Source organism: Hesperophylax consimilis, unplaced genomic scaffold, assembly GCF_061612785.1.
Source record: "Hesperophylax consimilis isolate HC1 unplaced genomic scaffold, BYU_Hcon_1.0 scaffold_34, whole genome shotgun sequence".
Taxonomy (NCBI): Eukaryota; Metazoa; Arthropoda; class Insecta; order Trichoptera; family Limnephilidae; genus Hesperophylax; species Hesperophylax consimilis.
This window is the reverse complement of record NW_028301264.1, coordinates 562,528-589,644: the sequence shown is the minus strand read 5'-3', so window position 1 is coordinate 589,644 and position 27,117 is coordinate 562,528. Positions and strand designations below refer to the sequence as shown.

Below are 27,117 nucleotides of genomic sequence, written 5' to 3'. Positions count from 1 at the left end.
AATCCTTTGACCCAATTGATAGTCACCACCCTCCACTTACAATACTAGTACCTATTACAATAGAGTGTGACCCTCTAATTAAAAATTGTAGTCGTAATTTCATTAATGCTAATTACCAGGACATTAATCATGCACTTAACAAAGTAAATTGGTCTGTTCTCAAGGAAGGTGATCTCAACTATAGCGTAGAACTATTTTACTCAACTGAATAGTATCATTTCCGACACAATTCCTCTAATTTATCATAAAGTACGAAAGTATCCGATATGGTTCAGCAAAGAATTAATTCAGATAATTGTTATTAAAAAAGAAACACATAAAAAATATAAAGAACACAGAACAATTCCCAACTATACGGCATTCAACAATATTAGAAGAGATTGCAAAAAAATGACAAAAAGATGTTATAAAAATTACATTAATTCGGTTGAGAACACGATACTTCATGATGTAAAATACTTTTGGAAATACACAAAATCAATGAAAAACAATGATGCTGGTATTTCTGGTAATATACGTTACAGACAAAATAGCTCCAGTAAAATTTATGAAATTGTTAACATGTTTGCTGATTACTTTAAGGACGTGTATGAACCTGATATTCCAGATGACTTAATTCCTTACTTCAATTCGGATATAAATTTACACTTATCGCAAATACACATTGATATTGAAGACATTATAGTCTGTATTAAATCACTTGAACCCAAAACGAGCTCGGGACCTGATAAGATTCCTTCCATCTTACTTAAGAATTGTGTCCAAAGTTTATCTGTTCCGCTTAATATACTGTTCAACAAGTCACTCTCCACAGGACACTTTCCACAAATATGGAAACTTAGCTACCTAACTCCTGTATTTAAAAGTGGTGATAAATCCTTTGTTGAAAATTATCGGCCTATCTGTATTCAATCGTCTATACCTAAACTTTTTGAGAAATTGATTCTTAAGAAAATCAGCTTCTTTGTAAACTCTTGTATCGCAACTTGTCAACACGGCTTTATCTCCGGCAGATCAACTTTGACTAACCTAACATTATATGAAAATTTTATTTCCAATGCACTTGCCAACAAACAACAAGTTGATTCTATATATACCGACTTCAGTAAGGCGTTTGATAAGGTCTGTCATAAAATCCTCATTAATAAACTTTTGAAACTCGGCATTAATGGAAACCTTTTATCTTGGTTTAAGAGTTACCTACTTAGGCGTCAGTTAACTGTCTGTATTAATGATCACTTATCCTACATGTTCGAAGCTACCAGTGGCGTACCCCAGGGTTCGCATCTTGGTCCTTTACTTTTTAATTTATTCATTAACGACGTAACAAACATATTCACCCGTGTTCTCATTCTAATGTTCGCTGATGATATGAAGATATATAGAATTATTGACAATATCGAGGACTGTCTAACACTTCAATCTAATATTAATAGCTTTTACGATTGGTGTCTTAAAAACAAATTAACTCTTAATGTAAAAAAATGTCAACTTATGAGATTCCACAGAAAAAAAACCCATTTTTGTTCACCTACTTTCTCAATAATCACACCTTATTATCTGTGGATGAAATAAGAGACCTTGGTATAACATTTGACACTAAATTAACATTCATTAAACACATTAATAATATAACCAGTAAAGCAATGCAAATGTTAGGATTTGTCTTACGGATTTCAAAGGATTTTAAAAATTTAAAAACTGTCAAATTACTTTACACTTCACTTGTTAGAAGCCAACTAGAATTTAACACCACCATTTGGAGTCCTTACTACAGTGTACATGAGAATTCCCTTGAGCGAGTCCAACATAAATTTTTACGTTATATTAATTTTAAATTGGGAATATTCGTCGAAAACATTAATTACCCCTCTCTGTTACAATTATTGGGACTCGATACATTAAAAGAAAGAAGAATTTGTTTTGACCTATTTTATTTATTTAAAATCGTTACCAACCTGTTGAACTCCCCTGAACTTCTTTCGTTAATATGTTTCCATGTACCTAGTCGATCAGTTCGTTTCAAATTACCCTATCATTGCAACAATACAGGATCTAACGCTGAACTCAATTCCATAATAAATCGCCTACATGTACTTGGTAATAAATATGTTTTGGATGAATCTATAAACATTACTAGCTTAACCTCATACAAACACTATTTAATTAAAACTGTATGTCAGCGCTTCTCAGATTGATTATAATCAAATATAGTTTTAAAGTATTAATTTATCCGGGATTTATTGTATATGAATTGTTTATAATAATAATAATAATATTTGGCTAATTTATATAGCGCCGTTTTCGTGAGAAATCACATATTTATATATATATATATTAATATATAAACAATTGTTGTATTGTATTTATAATAACTATTTCTATTGTTCTCTTTTATGTATTTTATATTTATATTTTTTATCTATGTATATTCTGTATTAATATGTATAACAAATGTTATTTTTTTGTAAAAGCCGCTATAATCGGCGTTAATAAATAATAAATAAATAAATAAATAAATAAATAAATAAAGCCTCGCCTGACAGAGAACTTTCTGAACTGCTTCCCCATTTGATGAGTTTTTGGAGAGCCTGTTGAAGGCACTCTCTCTGCTTCAATGAGGCATGCGTTACCGCAGCCAGCATCTTTTCCATAGCCGGAAATATTGGTGAGGCGGTGTCAAATGCCAGCACCTCGTAGTTCACCTCCAGCTCCTTGAAGCCTGGATCAGCTAAATATTCCTTTAAAGCGGATGCGTAGCGGACATTGGCCCACTCGCTCGAGTTGAAGCGTTGGAGATTCTCCACCAAACCCAGATGTGTTGCAGAAGGTTTTGGCACTGCACACTCCTTCAGAACAGTAGAGGGGCCCGGCATCTGATACTGCCTTTCAGGCGACAATGAGCAAACGCTCCCAGATGCATGCGAGGGTGCCACTATACTTGGCGTGCTGACAGTGGCTTCCTGCGTTGACCTGTCCATAGATACCAAATTGTTTCAATATGTTACCTGCAGAAATAAAAAAATGTGCAAATATAAAAAGAAATTTTTTGTTGAAAAATTGGCTAGCTGAAAGAAATAGTTTGTACTAGACTCTAATACAAACTATTTCTAACTGCATACGCTTTAATTGTTTTTTGTTTTTATTTTTATTGTATTACACCTCTCATGATATGAATGTATACATTTGATATAATCTGTTAAAGTTAAAAGCACCCAATGACAAACTACTTTAAAGTAGTTTATTGGGACTTTTTGATTTTTGTATATTATTTTTGATATTTAATAAAAAAAAAAAAAAATAAAATAAAAAAAAAACAGTAGCTACCCTAACTATTCCATCCTTACCGGGATGAACGTGGATAATTTGTCCTAATACCCACTTCATCGGTGGAAGACGATCGTCCTTTATTAACACTAATTGACCTAATTTAATGTTTGGATTAATTTTGCACCACTTTGATCGTTGTTGAAGCGTATTTAAATATTCTAAATGCCAACGTTTCCAGAAATGTTGCGACATCTTTTGGAGATGTTGCCACCTACTTAAACGATTAGACGTGGTGTCAAGAAAGTCATATTCAGGCAAACCTAGTAGGAATCCACCGATTAAAAAGTGGCCCGGGGTGAGTCCATTCACATCCTCGGGGTCTGAGCTCATTGAACACAAAGGGCGGGAGTTGAGGATGGCCTCAATTCTAGTGAGAACTGTCGCAAATTCTTCATAAGTTAGAACGGTCTCACCTATCACCCGTTTTAAATGGTATTTTACAGATTTTATCCCTGCCTCAAATAAGCCTCCGAAATGAGGACTTGCTGGAGGGTTGAAAGACCAAATAATGCCGCTCTGAATTAGATGATTAGATATAACATCACGCTGTGATGCCAAGAATTTATTTATACCGAGTAGGTACCAATTTGCACCGACGAAATTGGTTCCGTTATCGCTTATGATTTCAGAACATAACCCTCGACGATCTGTAAACCGGCTAAGGGCTGCAATAAATGCTTCAGAAGATAAATCAGACACGATCTCTAAATGAACTGCTTTCGTCGCCATACATACAAATAGACATAAATAACCCTTTGACGTTTTTGCTCCCCTACGCTTGTGATCTTTCAAGGTGAAAGGTCCTCCGAAATCTACACCAACTCGAGAAAAAGCACGGCTTTGTTGCACTCGAGAGGGAGGTAAATCACCCATTAGGGGAGGTAGCACCGAAGATTTCATTTTATAGCAGACAATGCATTTCGACAGTTGTGAGCAAATTTTGTTCCGTGCAGCCACTATCCAAAATTTACGCTGAATAGTGAATTGAAGGCTTCGTGGCCCAACATGAAGATATTGTTTATGATAATAATCTATAATTAAATAAGCTAAATGACAGATTTTCGGAAGTAAGATCGGAAATTTACTTTCATATGACAAATTTGAATACTTGAGTCGACCGCCCACCCTGATAATACCGTGGCTATCAAGAAACGGTTTCAAGTTTTGAATTTGCGTTGAACATGGACTGCCATTTCGCATATTACGTATATCAACAGAAAAATACGTTTCCTGTTCAATGCGTACGATTTTCATAAGCAAATCATTTAATTCGCGAGAACTTAGATAAGTCGAGTTTGAATTTCCACTACCAGGACGTTTCTGACAATTATTTACGAAACGCCTTATCCAAGCGACGACGCGTTGCAATTTATAAAATGAAGAATATTTACTAATAATCGAATTAGGTACTATTTGAGATGACACAAACGTTTTAAGGTTGCATGTTTTGAGTTCTGGTATTTGTCCGTCAGATTGATTGTACACAGCTGAACAAGGCCAGAGTGCTATTGGTTGGTGAAGCCATTTTGGTCCCGTAAACCACAAAGGGTGTGATATAATGTCTGCTGGGAAAAGCCCTCTTGAACCAGAATCGGCACAATTTTCCTCCGAGACAACATGCTTCCAAACAGCATTTGGTGTATTTTCCAGTATTTGTACAACCCTATTAGCGACAAATGTTTTCAATAAATATGGCGGCGTTTTTAGCCACGCTAGTACAATAGTCGAATCTGTAAATAGAAAAACGTTTTCTATTTGTTCGGCAAACTTTACAGATGACATAATATACTTTACAAGTTTCGTGAGAACAACGGCCCCACATAATTCTAGTCGTGGAATTGACAGGGTTTTCAAAGGAGCGACCTTCGATTTTCCCATTAAGGCGATCCAATACCAAGTAATGCAAAATCAGATGTTTTTGGTTTGAAAATTTGATTGCTTAGAAATACTACAGATGCTTTAATTAAATACTGCAAGTAGAGCACATTTTGGGCTTGTCATCAATCGATTATTTTTTTGATAAGACCTTTTATAAGCCTAGAAAAAAATAAAGTATCAGGCCTAAAAAAAACTGTCTAGTGCAAAATATCCCATTTACAAACCCATTTTCGGATATTTTTTTATTGTATAATGTGGGAAATTCATTTTTTTATTTGATAATCGAAGGAAATTTTCATATATGTACCAGAACTTCACAAAATAAAACAAAATATGCATTTTCGCGTTGTTCATTTTTACACGAATATTGATCGATTTTCGGGGAGGTAACCATTGAATTTGCCATTGTGAAATAAACTCTATGCCGTCTACGTAAGGGTTACACGCTTTTGTATTTAGTTACCGCCTGGCCTAGTTACAGCTACCGCTGACGGGGTAAAGACGTTCTTTATCTTAGTGCCGCTCTGTTCTGTGAAATTATTTCAACTAAAATCAGTTTACGTGTAATCGTTTTTTTTTAAAATTCCTAGTTTTATACAATGGGGAGGAAAGATAATAAAAAACTGGGTACGCTCAGTGGCCTAAGACAAAATACAAAAATATGCTTGAATATTTGGGGTTAGTTCAAATAATTTTTTTCATAATTAGGTACCTAAAAACAATAACGCAAGAAATATTTGTTTATTTTATGTTATTATGTTTAGAAATCAAACAGATAGGTATATATAATGAATAATAACAAATATACATTGCAAAATGAACGCACAATAAAATAAATTACAATAATTATTTAAATATACAAAAAAATTATTATAAATCGGTCATCATCGATTATAATTATCGAACACGATTAGACTATTAGGTAAGATATACTCATGGAGTAGGAATTAATTTTTAATTTTCGATGCATGCAATGTCTTTTGTAATATACTTATCTAAATGTTTTTTACAGGCCTCTACGCAATCTTTCCTTAAAAAAGATTAAAAAATACTGCTGTTTCAATAATTCCTAAATATAATTAGGTATTGTAATTTATTTAATTTAGTCGATTTATATGATAATACTATTTTAAAAAACAACCATACAATAATTTATTATTACTTCTTTCTGCCAAAAATATGTAAATAACGCACCTTAACAAAACAAAGAGTAGAGAGTGTAGAGTGTAAAACCAATTTCAAATTTCGCGCGCTTCTGCGTACCGAAGCGACGCACAGTGGTAAAATTTAACGAAATTGAGGACGTATTTAGTCTTAAAAGGTTCCAAGGGTTATGTTTATTACTAGGATTGTTATAAAGTGGTCAATTATTCTCATTTCACGCATTACAGATTGCTTGTGTTTTATATTGTGTTATATATTGTGTTATAATTTTTTAACTTTTAATTTTAATTTTTAATAAACTTCTCTATGTTCCCGCCTTTACACACGAGTATTTTAACTCTTGTAAAGGTTATATATTGTATACATATATGTGTTTTTACAGTTTTTTAATCAATGTTGCAGGCTTAATTACTCATGATTATGTTACATATGTATGCATACAAAAAACTAATAAAAAAAAAAATTAAAAAAAATGTTTGGTCAATGCAGGTTTTGGAATTGTTCATTTTTCGAGTGAGTTCATTTATAAGGCTTAAAAAAGACCATGACAGTCCTTAGATACTTTTTAGGGATCACAATTATCCAGAATAATGACGTAAATCTCCAATAAGACAAACTTTTGATCGATAGATTGATACCATAGTTGATTGCTTTCCAAATAAAATTTTGAGACAATTGGCATTTATTATTCTCATTGTTCTTTTTTTGTTATTTTTGGTTGTGATACACAAAATAATTGTATGTTATTTTTAAGTTTAAAACCACTGTTATGTAATGATTTTATTTTTATTACTTTTGTACTCTATAATATGTTTATTTATAAAAGGCAGTATAGCCGTTCATGTATTTAAAATAAAAAAAATTATTGTGATTTACTTCACATCGGCTTTTATTTCATTTTTATGTTTATAATTTGTCTTTGCGTAGCATTTGGTTTATTTTAAATTAAATTTGAGTAAGTATTTCATCCAACAATTTCCAGGCTTGGAGATTTTTAGTTTATTCCATACGTAGTAATGCAAAATCATGTGTTTTTTGTTTGAAAATTTGGTCGCCTAGAAATGTTTCAGATGCTTTAATTAAATACTGCGAGTAGAATACATCTTGAATTTTAAAATAATTGAGTATTTTTTAGATCAATCTTTTTATAAGCCCAGAAAAAAATAATGTATGAGGCCTATGAAAACTGCTTTAAAGATCAAATCTCCTACTTACGAACTTATTTTTGTACATGATTTTATTGTATAATGTGGCAAATGAAGTTATTTATAAAATGATTTAAAAAAATCAAATATTTATGCCTGAACATCCACAAAATAAAATAAAAGGCACTTTTTGGCCATGTTTTTTTTCTTGCATAAATCAAAACAGGCGGATGGTGTTAAGCGGGAATTTAAACCTTATCGCCATCTAAGTAAGGGTTGTTATTGGTAGCGGCTCAATTTAAAATATGACACGACGTAGTGCATCTCCTTATATGATAAATGGAAGAGTTATGCATTATGCCGATATTATTTTATACCGGATTTTTGACAAATTTTACCAGTGTGCGTTTATGGGCGTAATTGGTTAAATATAAGTCTGGGGTTCGGCTTTCTTTTATTGGTTCTCAAGTTTTTTATAACCCATGCCAATAGGCCGCGCCCCTTCCGAATTTGAAGGACATCTGGATTGCTATTACGCTCTAATAAATATACCACTGCAGAATAACCCAATTGGGAAGCGTCACAGAACCCTACGAGGAAAAGACGACTTGTCATCACCGTGTTGTAATATCTAGGAATATTCAATGTTCGAAGTAATGAAAGTTGACTTACAAATTTACTCCACGTATTATGAATATGTGGTGGAACATCACGATCGTCCCAATCGACACCTAACTTCCATAGTTCCTGTAATAGACATTTTGCGAAAAATGTCACTGGGGTGATGATCCCAAGTGGGTCGAATAAACGAGCTACCGTTGATAAAATTTTTCTTTTTGTGCATATCTTATTTGAAGGTAGATCGACCTTGTAGGTAAAATTATCAGTCGTTGGACTCCACTGAATGCCTAATATTTTAACAATTTGATCAGTTCCGGCGTTATCAAAAGAATGACCATCTTGCTGGTGCTCTTGCGAAACGTGATCCAAAAGTGACGGTGTATTAGATTGCCATTTACTAAGTTCTAATTTCCCAAGATTTAACAATCCAATGATATCTTGTTTTAGTCTGAGGGCTGTGCTAATCGTTTCTGTCCCTGTTACCAAATCATCTACATAAAAATCATCGCATAGAACCTTGGCAGCGATTGCAACAATAACATTTGGCTGTCATCAGTTGTTTTGTTTTGCTCTATCTAAAATTAATTTTTTACCATTCTTTTTTGTTTTCTGGCAAAAAAAAAGTGTAGTGTGTTGTGCCTTGAGGTTTCTTCTCCCTCCTGATCTTCCAGGAGTCACTTTTCGCTGCTGATTTCCAGATATTTATAACCTTTTTTTACTTCTGTCATTTTCCATACTATTATTGTAGTTGTTTACTGTTGTGAATAATGGAGGAAGATTTCCCTCCTGGACCCCCTACAAAGCCCCCAGATCCCTCTCCAGACCCCCCAGACGGGGAAAATGGAGAAATTTCTGACAGTGATTCTGTCATTTTGACTTCTACCAAAAAAAGGAAATTTACTCCTTCTTCCCCAATAAAACTTGACTCTCCTTCGACTTCACAATCCCCACCAGCACTTTCTCAACTTCCTCCAACAAACTTTTATTCTCCTCATTCCCGTGGCCCATTCATAGTATACGCCCAAAAAACTGAGCAAGGAAAAACCATCCACCCTCTTGAATTTGGCAAATTCCTATCAAATAGCAAGAACCTTTCAATCAAGCCTGGAGGTGTAAAAGCCGAGGGTCGCTTCCGAATCTCCGTCGAATTCCTCTCAGGGTCAGCTGCCAACAGTTTCATCAAAAATATCTTCATTTCATCTTATTCAAAGTTCAAGGCATATATCCCTACTTTCAATGTCACTCGCATGGGCCTGGTCAGAGGTATCTCGACCGATCTGTCCATCGAAGAAATTCTGTCTTCACTTTCAACCCCCCAACACATTGGCAATCCCATAAAAGCCAGGAGGCTAAATTACAAGGACTCCTCTGAGGGTATGATTTCCTGGAAGCCCTCCCAATCTGTAGTTATCACCTTTGAAGGTCAATCTCTTCCCTCTCATATATATTTATTCTTCAACTCATTACCAGTTGAAATGTATACTTATCCCACCACTCAATGTTTCAATTGCTGCCGTTTTGGTCATACCAAAGCTGCATGCAGATCTCAACCCAGATGTTTTAAATGTGGAGAAAACCACGCAGCTGACCAATGTCCTTCTTCCTCCTCACCCAAATGTTTTAACTGCTCAGGCTCACATACAGCTATCAACACTTCTTGCCCAGAACAATCTCGCCAAAAAAATATAAAAATTTCTATGGCCTCTCAGAACTTGTCTTTTCTGCAGGCTTCTAAACTATTCCCGCCTGTCAAAAAATCATTTGCTGAGGCTTTATCCAGCAACTCCTCATCCAACCCTCTTCCCTCTTCTACAACAACTTCTTCTCGTTCAACTAAATTCACATACAAAAACGATATCTCTAAACCGGCTCCTGGATACGATCAGCAACAACACAACTCACTGCTCTTAAATCCCAATGGTTCACCTCTTTCAAATGCCACAAATGGGTGTGCAAATAATTATAATCCGTCCTCAATGAACTCTCTAAAACTTTCTGAAAAACTCTCCCAAGACAATTCTTCATTTATCCAAACTCTCATTATGCTTCTAATTGACCTTATTTCTTCTCAAACTAATCTACCGTCCAACGCTGCTACTATTATTTCCACATTAAAATCATTTATTCACAATGACTCTTCAAGATTTCAAAATACTTCAGTGGAATAGCCGAAGTGCTATTTCTAACAAATCTGATCTCCTTAACCTATTAAATTCCAACTTTATTTCTTTGGCTGCTATCTCGGAGACTTGGTTTACTCCATCCACCCACTTTAATGTAGGAGGGTATTCCTGTCTCCGCGACGACCGCCCGGAAGGTTCGGGCGGCGGTGCTGCCCTTTTTATTAAGAAATCCATATCATTTTCCCCAATAAATAATATCAAACCCCCCAATGCTGACTTCCAAATGGTTGCAGCTAAAATAAAGGACACATCCTTTATTTCAGTCTATCTTCCCCCAACAGCCCACTTCAATAAACAAATTTGGTTGCAAATTGTAAGTCAACTAAGTCCTCCTTTCTTTATATTAGGCGATTTTAATGCCCATTCCCCCGTCTGGGGTTCTGCTTTCTCCGACCGAGATGGTCGAAGTGTGATGGATTTCCTAGATCAATCCAACCTTTTCCTTTTGAATGACGGATCTCCTACTAGGATCTCTCGCCCCAGCACAAACCCCAGTGCAGTGGATCTCTCGATATGTTCTACTAGTCTGGGTTCTCTCTCCTCTTGGGTGGTGTCCCCCGACCCTTGCTCCAGTGATCATTTCCCGATCACCATTACTTATCAAACTTCTTTCCAATCGGACAAGTCTCATATTTCGACAAAGATTAAAACGAAACACACCAAATGGGATGAATTTAACTCCCATATGGACAAGTTCCTACTAAATTTACCCAACACCAATATATTTTCCGTCAAAGATGACTATAATAACTTCAAATCAATGCTCATAACTGCAATAAATAAATCAAATCCTCCCCCTAAAACTAAATCTCTTTTAAAAAAACTCCCTCCAACTCCCTGGTGGGATGAGGAATGTTCCAAAGTAGTAAGAATTCGGAAAGCTAAATCTCTTTCCTATCGTTACAATATGACTATGGAGAACTATCTTATATACAAAAACGCTGAATCCAATGCCAAAAGGGTATTGAGGTCAAAAAAAAGATCTGGGTGGTACAACTTCTGCAGTTCAGTATCTCCGAACACTCCAATTTCGGAAGTTTGGTCTATGATCCGAAGATTTCGATCCTCCTTCAGTTCTCCATCTCCTCGAGCGTCTCATTCTAAATGGATAGATGAATTCTTGGACAAAATTGCCCCCCCTTCTGTACCTAACTTAGATGAAATAACGCCTATCTATAATACTCCTATGTCTAATCATTGGCTAGACTCTCCATTCACCTTAATTGAGCTAAAAAATTGTTTATCAATAGTCAAGGACTCATCTCCAGGCAGAGATGGTATACCTTACAGCATAATCAAAAATAGTAATGATAATGTTCTAAACCACTTCTTAAGCATCTTAAACAAAATCTTCCAGACTGGTATAATGCCTGATGACTGGAGTTGTCAAATAATCATCCCTATTTTAAAAACAAACAAATCACCAAATTCTGGATCCAACTACAGGCCGATCGCTCTTTCATCCACCCTCAGTAAACTTTATGAAAAATTAATTAAAAACCGATTAGAATTTTTTGTCGAGAGTAAACAGCTTCTCTCTCCATCTCAATTTGGATTTAGGAAAAAAAATCCACTCAAGATAACCTTGCCATCATCAGCACTGATATTAATTTATCAATTTCTAAACAGGAAGTTTGTCTTGCCGTCTTTATAGATATAGAAGGCGCCTTTGACAATGTTTCCATCCCAATCCTGAAAAAAAAACTTCTAGGCCTTGGCCTTCCCCCCATGTTTGTCCAATCTATTATTAATCTATTTCTAGATAGAAAAATTTTCATTGAACTTCCAGATATTTCTCCTCAAAGTAGGTCTGTTTGGAAGGGTTTACCACAAGGCGATGTATTGTCCCCCTTACTGTATAATATATACACATATGATATGCATGTCACTATTCCCCCACAAGTAAAAGTTATTGAGTTCGCAGATGACATAGCTTTCTTCTTATCATCCAAAATCATCCCTCTCGCCGTCAAATATCTTAATGAAGCCATGAATGCCCTTTGCACATGGCTCACCTTAAATGGTTTTGAACTTTCAATCCAAAAGACTCAGTGTGTCACCTTCTCAAACCGCCATAAAAACCCCCCCGTTCAAATTTTATTTAAAAATTCTCCAATCCCCAACGCTTCTGAAGTAAAATTTTTGGGAGTAACATTTGATAGGAAACTTAAATGGTCTTCCCATATTAATAATTTAGTTACTAAATGCGAAAAAAATTTAAATATCATCAGATCCTTATCTGGCGTTTGGTGGGGAGCTCACCCTACTTGCATTAAGTTGCTTTACAACGCACTTATTCGAAGCCATGTCGATTATGCCTGCCCACTTTTTAGTACTGCCTCAAAAAATGTACTTAATAAATTAGACAAAATTCAATCTAAATCTTTGCGAATTATAACTGGAGCGATGCAATCGTCACCCATCAATTCCCTTCAAGTAGAATGTTCTGATCCTCCTCTTTATTTAAGGCGTCAACTATTTGCTGACAAATTTGTTCTTAAATGTTTAAATTCTAAATGTCATCAGATTATCCCCAGCGTCTCGTTGTTCATTGACTCAACCCATTCATCTACAATCAGAGCTTCAACTAAACCTCTTCCTGACATCTGTAAAAATTTTAAGTCTCTCTCAGAGCTTCACATCATCCAAAATGATCTACTTCCCTTATACAAATTAAAATATAGTCACGTCACCCTATCCCCAACAGTATTTGAAGGGATCGGAATCCTTAAAAGTCATTCCAATCTCCCGGCCCGAACTGTCAATAATATTTTCAATGACATTATTTTATCTAAATGGCCCAACTTTTCTCTTTTATTTACTGATGGATCCAAATCTCCCGACTCTCCTAACTGCGGTATAGGTATTAACGTTTACCACAATAATTCTAATGACAGAATATTTCATTCAATTTCAAATCAATTTTCAATATTTTCAGCCGAGTGCATTGCAATAATAGAATCTCTCAAATATATAATCAAAAATAATTTCGAACATTCCCTCGTTCTCTCTGACTCTCTCAGTTCCCTCCAAAAACTTAAATCCAGTCCTCTTCTTCATCCTGATGATCACTTTGTATGCCTTATTCGAGAGATGATAGCCTCCATTCAAAGCTCTGGTAAAACTGTAACTCTGATTTGGATTCCTGGACATGTTGGTATCATGGGTAATGATATTGCGGATGCCTTGGCAAAACAAGGAGCGTCCAACCCTGTTGTTACCCTCGTAAACCACATTCCCCTATCTGACATTTTTTCCATCATCAAAGATAGATCCCGCAATGTTTGGACAGAGTATTGGCACATTGCTAGTCAATCCAAGGGAGCCTGCTATGCCTCAATACAAAGAACTATTCCATCAAAACCGTGGTTTCAGCAATTCCCTCATTTTTCCAAAAAAGAAATTTCTTCACTCATTCGAATGAGGATCGGACATTGTTCCGTTCCTTCCCATCTTTTTAAAATTCACGTTGTTGACTCCCCAGATTGTACATTCTGTGGTCTAGAAGTGGGAACTTTAGATCACATATTTTTTGGTTGTCCCTCTCTAAACAAATATCCTCTCTTCTATCAAGCCTTATCTAAAATTGCCTCCCCTCCATTCAACATCTCATCTCTTCTAAGTCTGAACTCGACTCCAATTTTCATTATAATTTTGAAATTTGCCCATTTTAATAAAATTAATATTTAAATTCACCTTTCATTTCTCAATAATTTTAAATGATGGCCAAGAACACCCTTGAAGGGTGAAAGCCAGAAATAATGTTAAAAAAAAAAAAAAAAAACCTTGGCAGCGTCAGGATACTTTGATCCTTCATCTTGTGCTAGCTGGCGAAGGGTACGAATGGCCAAGAATGGTGAACTAGACAACCCGTACGTTACAGTTTGTAACTCGAAATCAATAACCGGTTCATTCTGAGATTCTCTCCACAAAATATTTTGGAATTTACGCTGAGATGGAATAATTAATATTTGCCTATACATCTTACAAATATCAGCTGTAAATACATACTTATGAAAACGAAAATTTAAAATCATACGTGGAATTTCAGTTTGCAATTTTGGACCGTTCAATAAAGTCATTTAGAGATAAGTTATTTGGTTGGGTTTTTGCCGACCCATCAAAAACCACACGTAGTTTTGTAGTTTTACTGTCAGGATTCAAAACACAATGATGAGGTAAATAGAATGCATCTAAATTCCGAGGTACCCGTGTCATGTGTCCCAGACCCTCATATTCTTGTATAAAATTTCCGTAATTAATTGCTAACATGGGATCCCTTTTAAAACGAATTTCTAGTTTGTTCAATCGCGATTCCGCAAGTTTTAAGGAATTTTGAGAAGGCATAATTTCTGATTTTGTTAATAATGGTACAACATATCTACCATCACATTCTCGATAGTGATTCGAAGCGTACATTGTTTCGGCTAATTCGTCGTCCGGATTACTCGTCACAATTGAAGGTGTTTCTTCAATTTCCCAAAATTTTCTAAGAGTATTGCTTAACGAATTTGTTTCAACAAATAAAGACGAAGGCGTTTGAAATGACGAGTTTTCCATCTTCCCCATTATAATGTAACCGAATACACTGTTTACAGCACATGGAGAGCCGTGAATTATTTCATGGCCACTATTAAATATATCCAAGTATACGTCAGCTCCTAACAAAAGGTCTATTTTGCCCGACTTGTAATATGATTCATCAGCTAATTTTAAATTTTTAAATTGTGACGTTCCACTCGATGGTAAATCATATGACGGATGATTAGAAGTGATTTCTGTAATCACGACAGTTTGACATTGAAGAATAGGCCCTTTTTTATTTCGAGGTTTTATAAAACATTTTGTTTTTCCATGACAAGAATTTATACTAGAATTTCCTAAACCGTTCAGTGAAATACGATGTTTTTTAATTGACAAACCCAAGAGCTGGGCACATCTTTCCGTAATCAGAGAGACTTGACTCCCACAATCTACGACGGCGTGGATAGGTATATAATCATTATATTGATTTCGGACCTCAAGTTGTACAGTTCCTAACAAAACGGTAGAAACGCTCGGAATCGCTGTTGCGGCCAGGGTTGCACTTGAATTATTAAATTCATTTTCGCCCGATGGTTCGGCGGCAATGTGCAACATTGAATGGTGTTTTTTATTACAAACCTGGCATGTAAATTTTGTTACACAATCTTTTACATGGTGCTGTTTTAAACAATTGAAACAACGGTTTAAAGTTTTAATTTTGTCCCTCCTTTGATGGGGACTTAAAGATGTAAAAAAATGACATTTGTAAAGAAAATGTGCACCTTTACATAATGGACAATGAAGGTTATTATCATTCTTATTGGCAGATAACAACGTTTTAAACGAACCTTTTTTCTCTTTTGTAGTATGTGGAGATAACATTTCTAAAATACGCGTTTGATTTCTCAGAAACTCGAAAATTGAATCCAATTCTGGAATCTCTTCACCGGGCAATTTGGATTCAAATTGACGTTTAGTTGTCAGATCCATCGATCGTATCATAATATGACCAACAAATTTATCAAAGATATTTTATATCTTCATCGCCTTTATAGCGGCGCAATTCTCTTGAAACGTACTGAGTAACCGCGCTATACCTGACGCAGACTCGTTTTGTAATATTTTGAAATTAACAATTTCATCAACATAATGCGTGAAAAGAATTCTAGAATTTTGGTATTGATTTACCAGAATATTCCAGGCAATGTCATAATTCTCTTCGATAAGAGGCAATGATTGTATAAGTGCCAGTGCCGGCCCTGTAATTACCGATAAAAGATAATGGTATTTTTCTACATTAGTATATGCATTGCTGTCATGTATAAGACTTTTAAATAATGAATGAAATGAGCACCAACTTTTAATGTTACTATCAAAAGATAAAATGATGGACTTGCCAAACGTCACGGCGGTGCTGCCAGGGTCTCTTATCTATGTGAGGTGTCAGCGCTTTATTGGCAGCAGACACATGTCAGCGCTATATTAGCGGCGGACACATGCCTGAACGGATGACGAGCCTCGTGCTGGCACAGTTGGTGGACGGGGTAGTCTCTCTCCCTGCAGCAGCTGGTACAGTTCCTTCGCTACCTAGGACTCTTGCAGCAGAGTCTCCATCTTCTGTCTTCGTCGAGCGTCACAGCGGTGCTGCCAAGGTTTGTTGTCTATGTGGGGATGACACAACATCCTCACATAGATAAGGCGCTATATTGATATCCCGGTAGAGTCCATGATGGTACGGGCGAAGCCGGGTATGTGTCCTTTGCGGAGGGGCGCAGGGCCCCCCAGTTGTCACTCGTGAGATTAGTAAATTGTTGGCGGCAGATTGATGACTGGCTGACTACTGACTACTGACTGACTTGAGGTGAAGAAGGATCGAAGCGTGACGTGGGGGGAACCGGCCATGGTGGCCGATTCCTCCATTACGCTGAGTCGGAGATCTCGAGTATGATGATGTCGCGTGGAACTTGTTGACTGGAGTGATGTGGTATGAAGATCGATGATGACTGACTGACGTACTTAGGTCCTTCACCGCTTATATAGCTGCCGATTTCTTTGTTCTCGTCTGCCACGGGTTGGAGTAGCGTCTGGACTTCGAACCCGCAGGACCGCTGACTCGGTTTATTGTCTGGGCGTTTGCATCACCCTATATGCAAGTCAGCAGTCTACGTATGGTAGTATTGATATTATTATTGAAGTCTCGAAAGAATAATTGCTGTCTCGGCTGTTTAACACATGCCGTCTGGTTATGATTTTGATGACTCTAGGAGCGGTGACATAACCGCTACACATTTATATTTTATATGGAGTAAATAATTTTTTTTATTTGAATTCTCCTCAAGGGAAAAGATAAGAAAAGCATCAATTTATATAAAGCATATTATTTGGTATTCATAATGTAAACCAATTTGTTATAAAGGTTAATTGAAAATCACTATTTAGCATTAATTAAGCTTCGCCTTAAGTCCGAGTTCTGTTGATTTTATTTACGAGTAGAGCCGATTTTCCGTCAGCACATATACGTCGTAATGGGGTAAAGTATGGTAGATTGTAGTTCATTATGTTACAATGCAAACATATTAGATAACTCTTTAAAATTATTGTACTGTTTAAATGAATAAATAAAAAAATACAAAAAGTCTTCACAATACCTTAGGAGGAACCTAGAGTTCAAACCCTGTTGATATAAAAAAGCTTAAAACAATAAAAATTATTTTTAAAATATGTAATTATTATAAGTATATATAATATACCTACGTGTATGTTATGTAAACAAAAGTAGGTTTAATATATTTATGCATAAATCTTATAAGAAAAACATTAATTAATTTTTTTTTAAATTGTTTTTAACTTATAGGAGAAATTTTTAAATATGTATTCATTTTTTAAAAGTATGTATCTTTAGATGAGTTATTTTAATTTAATATAAAAAAATCCGTAATATCCGTAGTTTGAGAATTATGGGCATTTTAACTCCAGTTCAGTAAAGTCGCTAGTATTCGTGTAAAAGTTTATTTATCACGAACCAAATATCTACATAATGACTCGTCGACCCTTACTACGCGTAACCGTTAAATGCATGGCGACTTTTGTTTTTATTTTTGTTTATTGAAGACGTTTTTATTCACGTCCTTAGTGTACTTTTCCAGTTTAACAAAGTTTTTTTCAAAAATTTCTTCATTCATATTTAAGTTAGTTATTGTATTATTAAAATTTGTTATAGCTGATTTAACGACTTGTGTTTGTTGTTTAAGAATTTTAAATAATTCTTTTTCATCTTTATGTACAATGTACATGATTTATGGCTTTATTATAAAATAATGCATCAGTGGTTGAGTGGGAGTGGAGTGGGTTGACCGGTCAGTGGTTGAGTGGGCATAGCGCTTGGGTCTCACCCGAGCGTCGCGTGTTCGATTCCTCGGCTGGCTAAGTCCTCCATCACAACACAAGCAACATTTTCGGCTTTCTGTGGTGGTAGTAGGAGATTTTCAAACATTGTTGGGTTATTCGTAACCTGGGAATGTTTGTCTTTCTTTTTTAAAAAAAAAAAAAAAAAAAAAATCTTGATCTAGCGTACCAAAAACAGTGTGAAACAATTTTCCTCCTATGTTTATCCATGCTCGTTTTTGACGTCTTAAACTATTTTGACCAACAAGACTAGTTAAAGTGTCTTGTTCTCTATGCAATTCTTCAATAATTTGCTTCAAAATACTTAAGACGAAATAAGATCCTAAAAAAATATCAGTTATGGGCGTGAACGCGATTTAAGTGGGCGAAGCAAATTAGTTTCACACGCGCTCCGCTCGAATTAAATATTATAATATTTCGGGGTGCAGGGGAATGAAGTACGTTGCAATGGGGAACACCCGACACAACGAACAGTTCGAAGTCAGAGCAGCGATGAAATCCACTAGATGGTACCCATGAGTAAGGTTTGAACATGAAATGCTTAATAATGGGCGTCTTTCAAACTATGTGAATAGTAATATTAAGTTGAATGTGCATGTTTTAGGCAAATTTCGATAGAAACGTTACCTATTGCAGAAGGAGCTCATGATTTTATGATTCTTATCAGATTTCTGTAACCATACTGCTAGACGGTAGGCAGTAACTTATGACTCGTAACCGACGTGTTCTTCATTGACAGATGTCAAAGCAATACGGTATTCAATCACGAATCATTTTCATAATATCTGATCATAATTATATCTGAATATATTGACAAGATAAATAAAATATCAGTCATTTTCAATATTTATTATTATCGTTTACAAAAAGTTACATAAAACAAATAATTATGTAATGTAAAAAGCATAAGATGCAACTTTTTTTTTGTATAAAGGCCATCATTTATTATAATATAAGTTAGAAATAGTAAAAATAATTTTATATAAAAAACGAAAATAATTATTCAATAAATAGCATTTCGTCGAAATCTAAACGACGATTTCCAAATTGACGTTCTTTACATACAATATCTAAGATATGTGGAGGATCACGAACATTCATAGACCTTGTGACTCCAGGATCGATAAGCTCGACAAGAATGCAATCCATTTAAAAATTAGTTAATTTAATAAGCATTTTTTCTTCCCAGAACTTGTCATCTTGAAGTATACGCTCAACTATCTCTAAGTTAGATAATTACAATCATAAAAAGAGTCGTGCTGCGAAATTCTATTTAATACAGTTAAAGAAAAAATATGTCTTCTATTCTCCTTCCTTCCAGAATAACGGGTTTCTTCTCGTCCTGTGTAAACAAAACTTTTACTTTATTTACGTCAATTTTTTTTTTTTTTTTTAATTTTTTTTATTAAAAGTATACAATACAGAATATAGTATATTATATAAAGCATTGTACTCCCAGGAGTTAATAAACTCATTGCGGGAATGACACGCATTACATGAAACATATAGCTGTATGTATTAAATGGACACATGATGGGACATACACAACATTATTATTTCAGATAGTCATTAGTAAGATGAAGTTTGAGCATGTTAGTTTGGGTCTTTTTACATTGACTTGCACATTTGATCTCGTTGGGTAGTTGATTATATTTTGTGTGAGCTATGTATTCCAGGGATCTTAGTCCATATTTTGTTGATTTGATTTTTGGTATATGTAGTTTGTTGTGATTTCTTGTGTTGTGTTGGTGTACGTCGTAATTGTAATAGAGTGTAGTGTTGGAATGTGCCGAGTGTTGAATTACTTTTAATATAGTTTTCGTTATTTCAAAAGTGGGAATGGTATTAAAATGAAGTATTTGGGTGTTTCTGTAGATGTCTTTGACATGTGTGTCCCAAGGTAAACTGAAAATATTTCGCAGGGCTCTATTTTGGACGACTTGGACTTCTGAAATCATTTTTTTTGTAGCAAATCCCCAGATTCCGGCGAGATATATTAGATGTGAGTGAATCATAGCATGGTAAATCGATTTTAATAGAAAGGGAGGAAGTAACCCGCGAAGTCTATATAAAACACCAGTTATATGAGTAATTTTGGATAGAACATGTTAAAATTGGTGAATCCATGTGAGTTGTGAATCAATGAAAAGGCCAAGATATTTTGTAACATCAGCCCTTTCAAGGCGGTTATTATCAAGACTTATATTAAGACATACATTTTTTTATTTGCAAACAGTATGTAATGTGTTTTTTTTATGTTTAGGCTAAGTTTGTTTAATCGCAGCCAGTTTGCCAGGCAAGCTACATCACTTTCCATTTCCTTTTCAAGTTCGTTTAAATCATTATTGTGATAAAGAATCACTGTATCATCTGCATAGAGTTGTATTGTACCCTTAAGTCCCCATTTAGCAATATCATTTATATATATTAAAAATAGTAATGGTCCAAGTACGGAGCCCTGAGGCACGCCACATTTCATCGTTCCCATGCTGCTTGTCCCCTTTCCAACAAAGGTCTGACAGTGTCGGTTAGAGAGGTAGCTACACAGTAACTTCAGGGGAGTGCCTACTATGCCTAGGTGTTCTAGCTTCTTTAGTAGTATCCCATGGTCAACCGTATCGAAAGCCTTTTTTAAATCTATAAATAAGCCTGCAGCATGCTTACCCTGGTCTATATGCTTTTGGAGGGCGTATACAAAATCGAAGGCAGCACATTTTGTGTTAGATTGGTTTCTGAATCCATACTGTTGGGATGCGAGTAAATTGTTTGATAGGAGATATTTAGTGAGCCTAAGCTTAATAACCTTTTCAAAAACTTTAGAGACGACAAAGAGGATGGATATAGGACGGTAATTAGAAGGATTTTTTTTGCAATCATCTTTGTAAATCGGAATTATTTTTGCTATCTTTAGTTGATCTGGGAAGATTCCACTATTCAGGGATTGATTAATAAGAAAAACAAGGTGGTCAGCTAATATATCTTTGCAAAAGTTCAGGTACACTGGTGTAATTCCATCTAAACCTGGAGATGCATTAGACTTTAGTTGAGAGATGATACTGAGAACTTCTGTTTTATTTGTTTTGGCCATGTATAAGGACTGGATTGCTTTTTGATCCGTGTTTATAGTGATAGAATCATCTGGATATGATGCAATTGTAGCTGCTAAGTTTTCCCCAACTGATATAAAGAAGTTGTTAAAAGTTGAAGCTATCTGTGTTGGGCATGTTATTTCTTCATTCTTAATGAGAAGACATTCAATTTCATCTTTCTGGGGTGTCGAGCTATTTGTTAGAATTGCATTTATTATTTTCCATGTCTGTCGCGGATAACGCAGGTTTTCTTTAAATATAGTCGTGTAGTATTTGGTTTTAGCATATCTTCTATAGTTGGTAACTTGATTTCTTGTTTTATTTCTCAGTGCTGTGAATATATCACTTTGCTGATTTTTTTTCCAGATTTTAAACGCATTGTTGCGCTGTTTGATAAGTGCATTTAATTTTGCATCAAACCATGCAGTATTACCCCTCCGTTGGTCTCCTATGCGTAACTCAGATTTATGTTGGGATGATTTTATTGCTGTTTTGATGTATTCATTAAAATTATTATAGATTTCATTGGCATTACTGGTGGTTTCGTGTGGAAAGTTGTGGGATTCTACATATGTTTTTAACATGTTTTTATCGGTTTTGGTGTTGTTTGAAAAAGAATGTATTCTATTATTAGTGTGATGTTTCAAGCTGTTTTGGTAATCTAATATCAAAATGTTATGATCACTTAGGTAGGCATCTATATTTGCAGTAGTTGAGGAAATATTTTGTCTGTTTGAGATGATATGGTCTATTAAAGAAGTAGAGGTATCTGTTACTCGTGTAGGATAGGATGTGTTACATATGAAACAGTTGTATGAGTCTAGCGTGTTGATGTATTTAAGAGATGTATTATTTTTTTGAAGAATGTCAATGTTGAAATCACCAAAGATAAGGGTATCATCTATACAGTTATTTAAAATAGATTCATGATACATTAAGAATTCGTTAATGTTTGAGGTAGGCTTTCTGTTTATAACATAAATATTTAACGGTTTAAAATTTCTATTACGGATATATAATTGAAAACAATATGTATGGGAAATATGTATTTGAAAATTTTTTACGACTTCAATACGTTCATAATAAAATTATATGTTTAAATCAGAATTTTTCTCCGGTGAAATCGGTCCTTTCGGCATCGGATTATTGATATATTAAGTATTTTCGTGATTAAATAAAAACAATATTAGAAACATTATGTTAATTCACTTTTCAATCAAATTTTGGAATTATACACACGAGCGTATAAGTACGTATAGACGGGTATATACAAGTGTATAAATTACCTGCTGTAATATAGATAGAGGTGGTATATTGTTGAGTCTAGAAGCAAGCATTAATTGCACATTTTTCTGTGTTCTTTATTCTGCCTTTGATTTTTTTCACCCTGCTTACTAGCGGATACCTGTTCTTTTTTTCTTTGTTGCCATATGCCTTTGCCTTTGTTGTTATATGATATTGGTCGGTTTTTGTATTGATTTGTTGATTATAAACGTACCTACATGTTATCTGGGTTATAAATGTGAGAATGTTGTCGATATATTTGGGGATTCCGTATTATAGGCCAGTACACATAGCGCCAAAAAGGGGGTTGCGATCGTAATTATTCCGGTAGTCCCAATTTTTTTATATGTTTTATAAACTGATCCCATGATGTATAATCTGAATTTCCGACCATGGCGCACCTGTGCTCGCGCCACCATTTAAAAAAAACCGGCTGTAATCGCGCCAAAATCTAGTTTTTCCAAAATATCTCATTCTTAATGCAAATTTTGGCTAAATTAGCAAGATAATTAAAGTAAAACATAAAATTACCTACAACTTTTGTGAAAACAATTTTCTTCAATCTCTAATAGGTACCGAGGTAGAAAGTCGTAAAGGTGCGTATATTTTTGAAAAAAACAAGTTTTTTGCGCGACTAGCTTTGATTTTTTGTAAATATCTCGTTTCCAGTACAATTTTGTGTAAAAATTATTGATACTAATTTTGTAGAAAATAAAATTTCATAAAATAAATAGGTATATAATTTATGTGTTTTAATTATAATACGTATCCAAGCTCTAATCCACCAAAACCAGGCCAAAAATTGAAACAGAGGTAAAGTGTTTTAAATTTCATTCCTTAATTTTATTTTTCTTCAACAATTATTGTTGTGAGAACATATCAGTTGACAACAATCGTCATGCCTGCGTCAGACCTAGCTATAAGGGGCTGGAAACGGCATGCACGTTAGTGTCATAAGAACTAGAGCCAGCAAATAGTGAAAACTTTTCAGGTTCATTCATCTCTGGTCCGTACTGAAAAATAATGTCAGTTTTTGTTAATTTTTTTAGAGCGCTTATTTAATCATATAAAATTAATATTATTTACTTTATATTTACAGAAATTGTGAAAAAATTACCATGTTGAGTGTCGGTATAGTGTTTAACACAATACTCGTATTTTCTTTATTATTTGCAATATTATCTGGATGAAGTCTTGCGGAATTTTTCCTAAAATGAGAAATATTGTTAATTATTTATACTGTCTCTATTCCCTAATTATTTAGAGATGTATTAAGACATGCCCGACAAACTTTCACAAACAATTCCTGAGCTTATTTGGTGTAAAAAATGCATTTCGGTAAAAATAAAAATATGTCACCGGAAATCAAAATTAATTTACTTCTTATATTCCAAATTCAATATGCTCAGAAGTTTATCGACTGCGTATATATGTATATATCTACATATATAAAATTATTTAAGCTGACATTGTACAATTATGTTCTGTAAAAAACGTATCCCAAAGATCTATTTTTATGTGTGTATTTAAGTAGTACCTTCTCCATTCCGTTAAACATTTTCCTTGGTGCCGTAATTTTGTTCGGGATAAAACTTCTTTTGTCTTCTGTTTTCCCATATTTAACTGAAACGTAAGTATATATTAGCCAAGAGATTTATTATAAATTGGTTCAATTTTACCTTAACTTTGAAAATCATTTCAACGTAAGTAAGTGCAGTAACTTGGGGAGATAATTGCACAATTCTATCTACAACAAATGATCTAACAATCTAAACTTAAAAGATTAATGACTCTTTTTAATATTCGAATGACTTTAGGTACTTTATAGGTGACATATGTCTAATTGTCTGTATGGAGAAAAACTTTCGATGTAGAGTTTTTGTTTTATGGAAAAAAAACTTTCGAATTTCAAAAATTTGTTGTTGGGTAATTTAACTGGTTTTGGTGGATAAGAGCTTGGATACATATTAGAGTTAAAACACATAAATTAAATACCTATTTATTTTATGAAATTTTATTTTCTACAAAATTAGTATCAATAATTTTTTCACAAAATTGTACTGGAAACGAGATATTTACAAAAAACAAAAGCTAGTCGCGCAAAAAACTTGTTTTTTTCAAAAATATACGCACCTTTACGACTTTCTACCTCGGTACCTATTAGAGATTGAAGAAAATTGTTTAAACAAAAGTAGTAAGTAATTTTATGTTCTACTTTAATTGTTTAGCTAATTTAGCCGAAATTTGCATTGGGAATGAGATATTTTGGAAAAACTAGATTTTGGAGCGATTTCGGCCGTTTTTTTTCAAAATGGCGGCGCGAGCACAGGTGTGCCAAGGTCGGAAACTCAGATTTTACATCAGGGGACCAGTTTATAAAACATATAAAAAAATTGGGACTTCCGGAATAATTACGATCGCGAATCGGTAATTGCCCTGGAGTATTAGTAATGAAACGAACTCTTCACAAACACTTTATTGAAATATAAGAGAATACCACTCCTTAGTAAAAAAACTCCTTTTATTTTACCATAATTTATTAGATATTCCATTGTTACAACTAACATGACTGTATAATTAGAAATTAATGTAAAAGCCCAGTAGGGCGTAAATAAATAAAACTAGGAAAACGATTCTAGTGAAGGGGCACTCTATAACATTCTGTGCCGCTGGTTGTGACAACCGGACAGACAGCCGCGTCGCGTGAAAAAAAAGATTAATAGTAAAAAAGTCTACTTGGGCTAGAAATGATATATAATAACATAACGACAATACTTTAGTGTCACCTTTTTTCTCAAGTGCCTACACATTTACGCATTTAACAATGTATTCTTTTGTATTGGTTATTATTTATATTCATTATTTATATAAAAAACCTTTACTCACTTGAGGAAGAAGTTAAATTATAAAAAACAGAAAATTTCACTAATAGATTTCAAAGTATCGTTTGATTAAATAAAAAAATACGTAAAAGAAATGACCGGAGCGACCGGCCGGGTGACACAACCTTACAGGCCGGAACTTTCGCGGCGTCTGAATCAATACGTAGTAACTCCTTGTCAACCCGCACACAAATATACTACGCACAATAGAGAGTTTTGAAGTACTGGCGGTCGTTTTTCGTGTATCTGGCCAGAAATTGGATTTTCACGAGTGTTTTTATTTTAATTAATTCTTATGAATACATTAATAAAATCTCTAATCTTTTGTGAGGGAGTCGTCGGGAAGTTACTAATTCATCGTCTATAAAAATAAAATCTGGTACTTGCCGCTTATCTTACAACATTTTACATTTAATAAAATGTACTTATCGTTTTACATAATATATTTAATTGTAAGGTCCTGTTTTTATTAATCTTAAATATAAATAACTTGCATCCCTTCGAATCCCTCTAGAAACATTTAAGATTTTAGTAATAAGCTCATCAGAAATAATTAAAATGTGAGCGTCGGGGCAAATCCCCGTTATCAGGGTATTGTGTCGCCTTAAAGAAGGTTCACATAAACTTAATGTTTTATAAGTCACCATTACAAATAATTTCTGTTCCTTTATGTATTCTATCAACTAATTTTATTTTCTTCTCATATTCACTTATATCTAGATATGTTATTAATTTCCATTTACTTTCTTCAAAATTTATATTTTTAATATGATTATAATAGAGGCCTGATGAAGATGCAATTTCTGTCCAATTGACGTTTTCTAACGAAAAAGTTGTGGTTGGGTATGGAAAACGTCATGTATTGTGTTTTGTCGATATTGAGTGTGAGGAGGTTTTTTGTCTAGCCAATGCTTAACTTTTGTTAGGCCAATATTTGTTTTGTTTGTAACTGATTGCCATGTTTCATCTTCAAATATTAAGACTGTATCATCGGCAAATGAAATTATCTTGCCTCCAATATTCATAGTGCATAATGTGTTGATATATATGAGAAATAGAATTGGCCCTTGTACACACTTTCTTCAAGCCAACGATTGGATGACAAAAATAGACCTCTCACAGGCCTACTTCCACATACCGGTCGCAAAAGCTTACCGTTGCTTTCTGAGATTGTATTACGGAGGCCTTCACTTACAGATGACATGCCTGCCTCAAGGCCTGAGCAGTGCACCACAGGCCTTTGCAGCCATCACAAATTGGATTGCAGAAATCCTGCGGAGACGGGGTATCAGGATCATTGTGTACCTAGATGACTTTCTCCTGGCTCATCAGACCAGAGAGGTCCTCCTCAGTCAAACACGAGAAGCTCTTCAATTATTGGAGCGGTTAGGTTTTTTGGTAAATTTTCAAAAGTGTGTCCGTCAGCCAGCACAGTCAGTGGAATATCTAGGAATTGTTTGGAACCCCCATCTGAATCAGAAGACTTTAACCGAATACAGACGACAAGGTCTTTGGAACTCACTTCAGAGCCTCGTGACAAAGGGAAGATGGACTCTGAAAGTAGCTCAGAGTATTTTAGGAAAGTTGAATTTTGCTACCTTTGTGGTCCCCA

General features: G+C 34.6%; 1 protein-coding gene and 1 long non-coding RNA gene across 2 annotated transcripts in view; one reads left to right on the top strand and one right to left on the bottom strand.

The window, feature by feature from the left end:
* The window catches only part of LOC149409154 (G1/S-specific cyclin-D2-like), a 267,827-nt gene that overhangs the window by 221,265 nt on the left and 19,445 nt on the right, over positions 1 to 27,117 (top strand). The window lies entirely within an intron of this gene.
* Positions 23,465 to 25,685, bottom strand: LOC149409155 (uncharacterized). The gene is made up of 3 exons (XR_016305254.1): positions 25,510 to 25,685; positions 24,161 to 24,246; positions 23,465 to 23,831 (listed from the first exon to the last, which is right to left on the bottom strand). It is a non-coding gene; the product is annotated as an uncharacterized LOC149409155 (long non-coding RNA).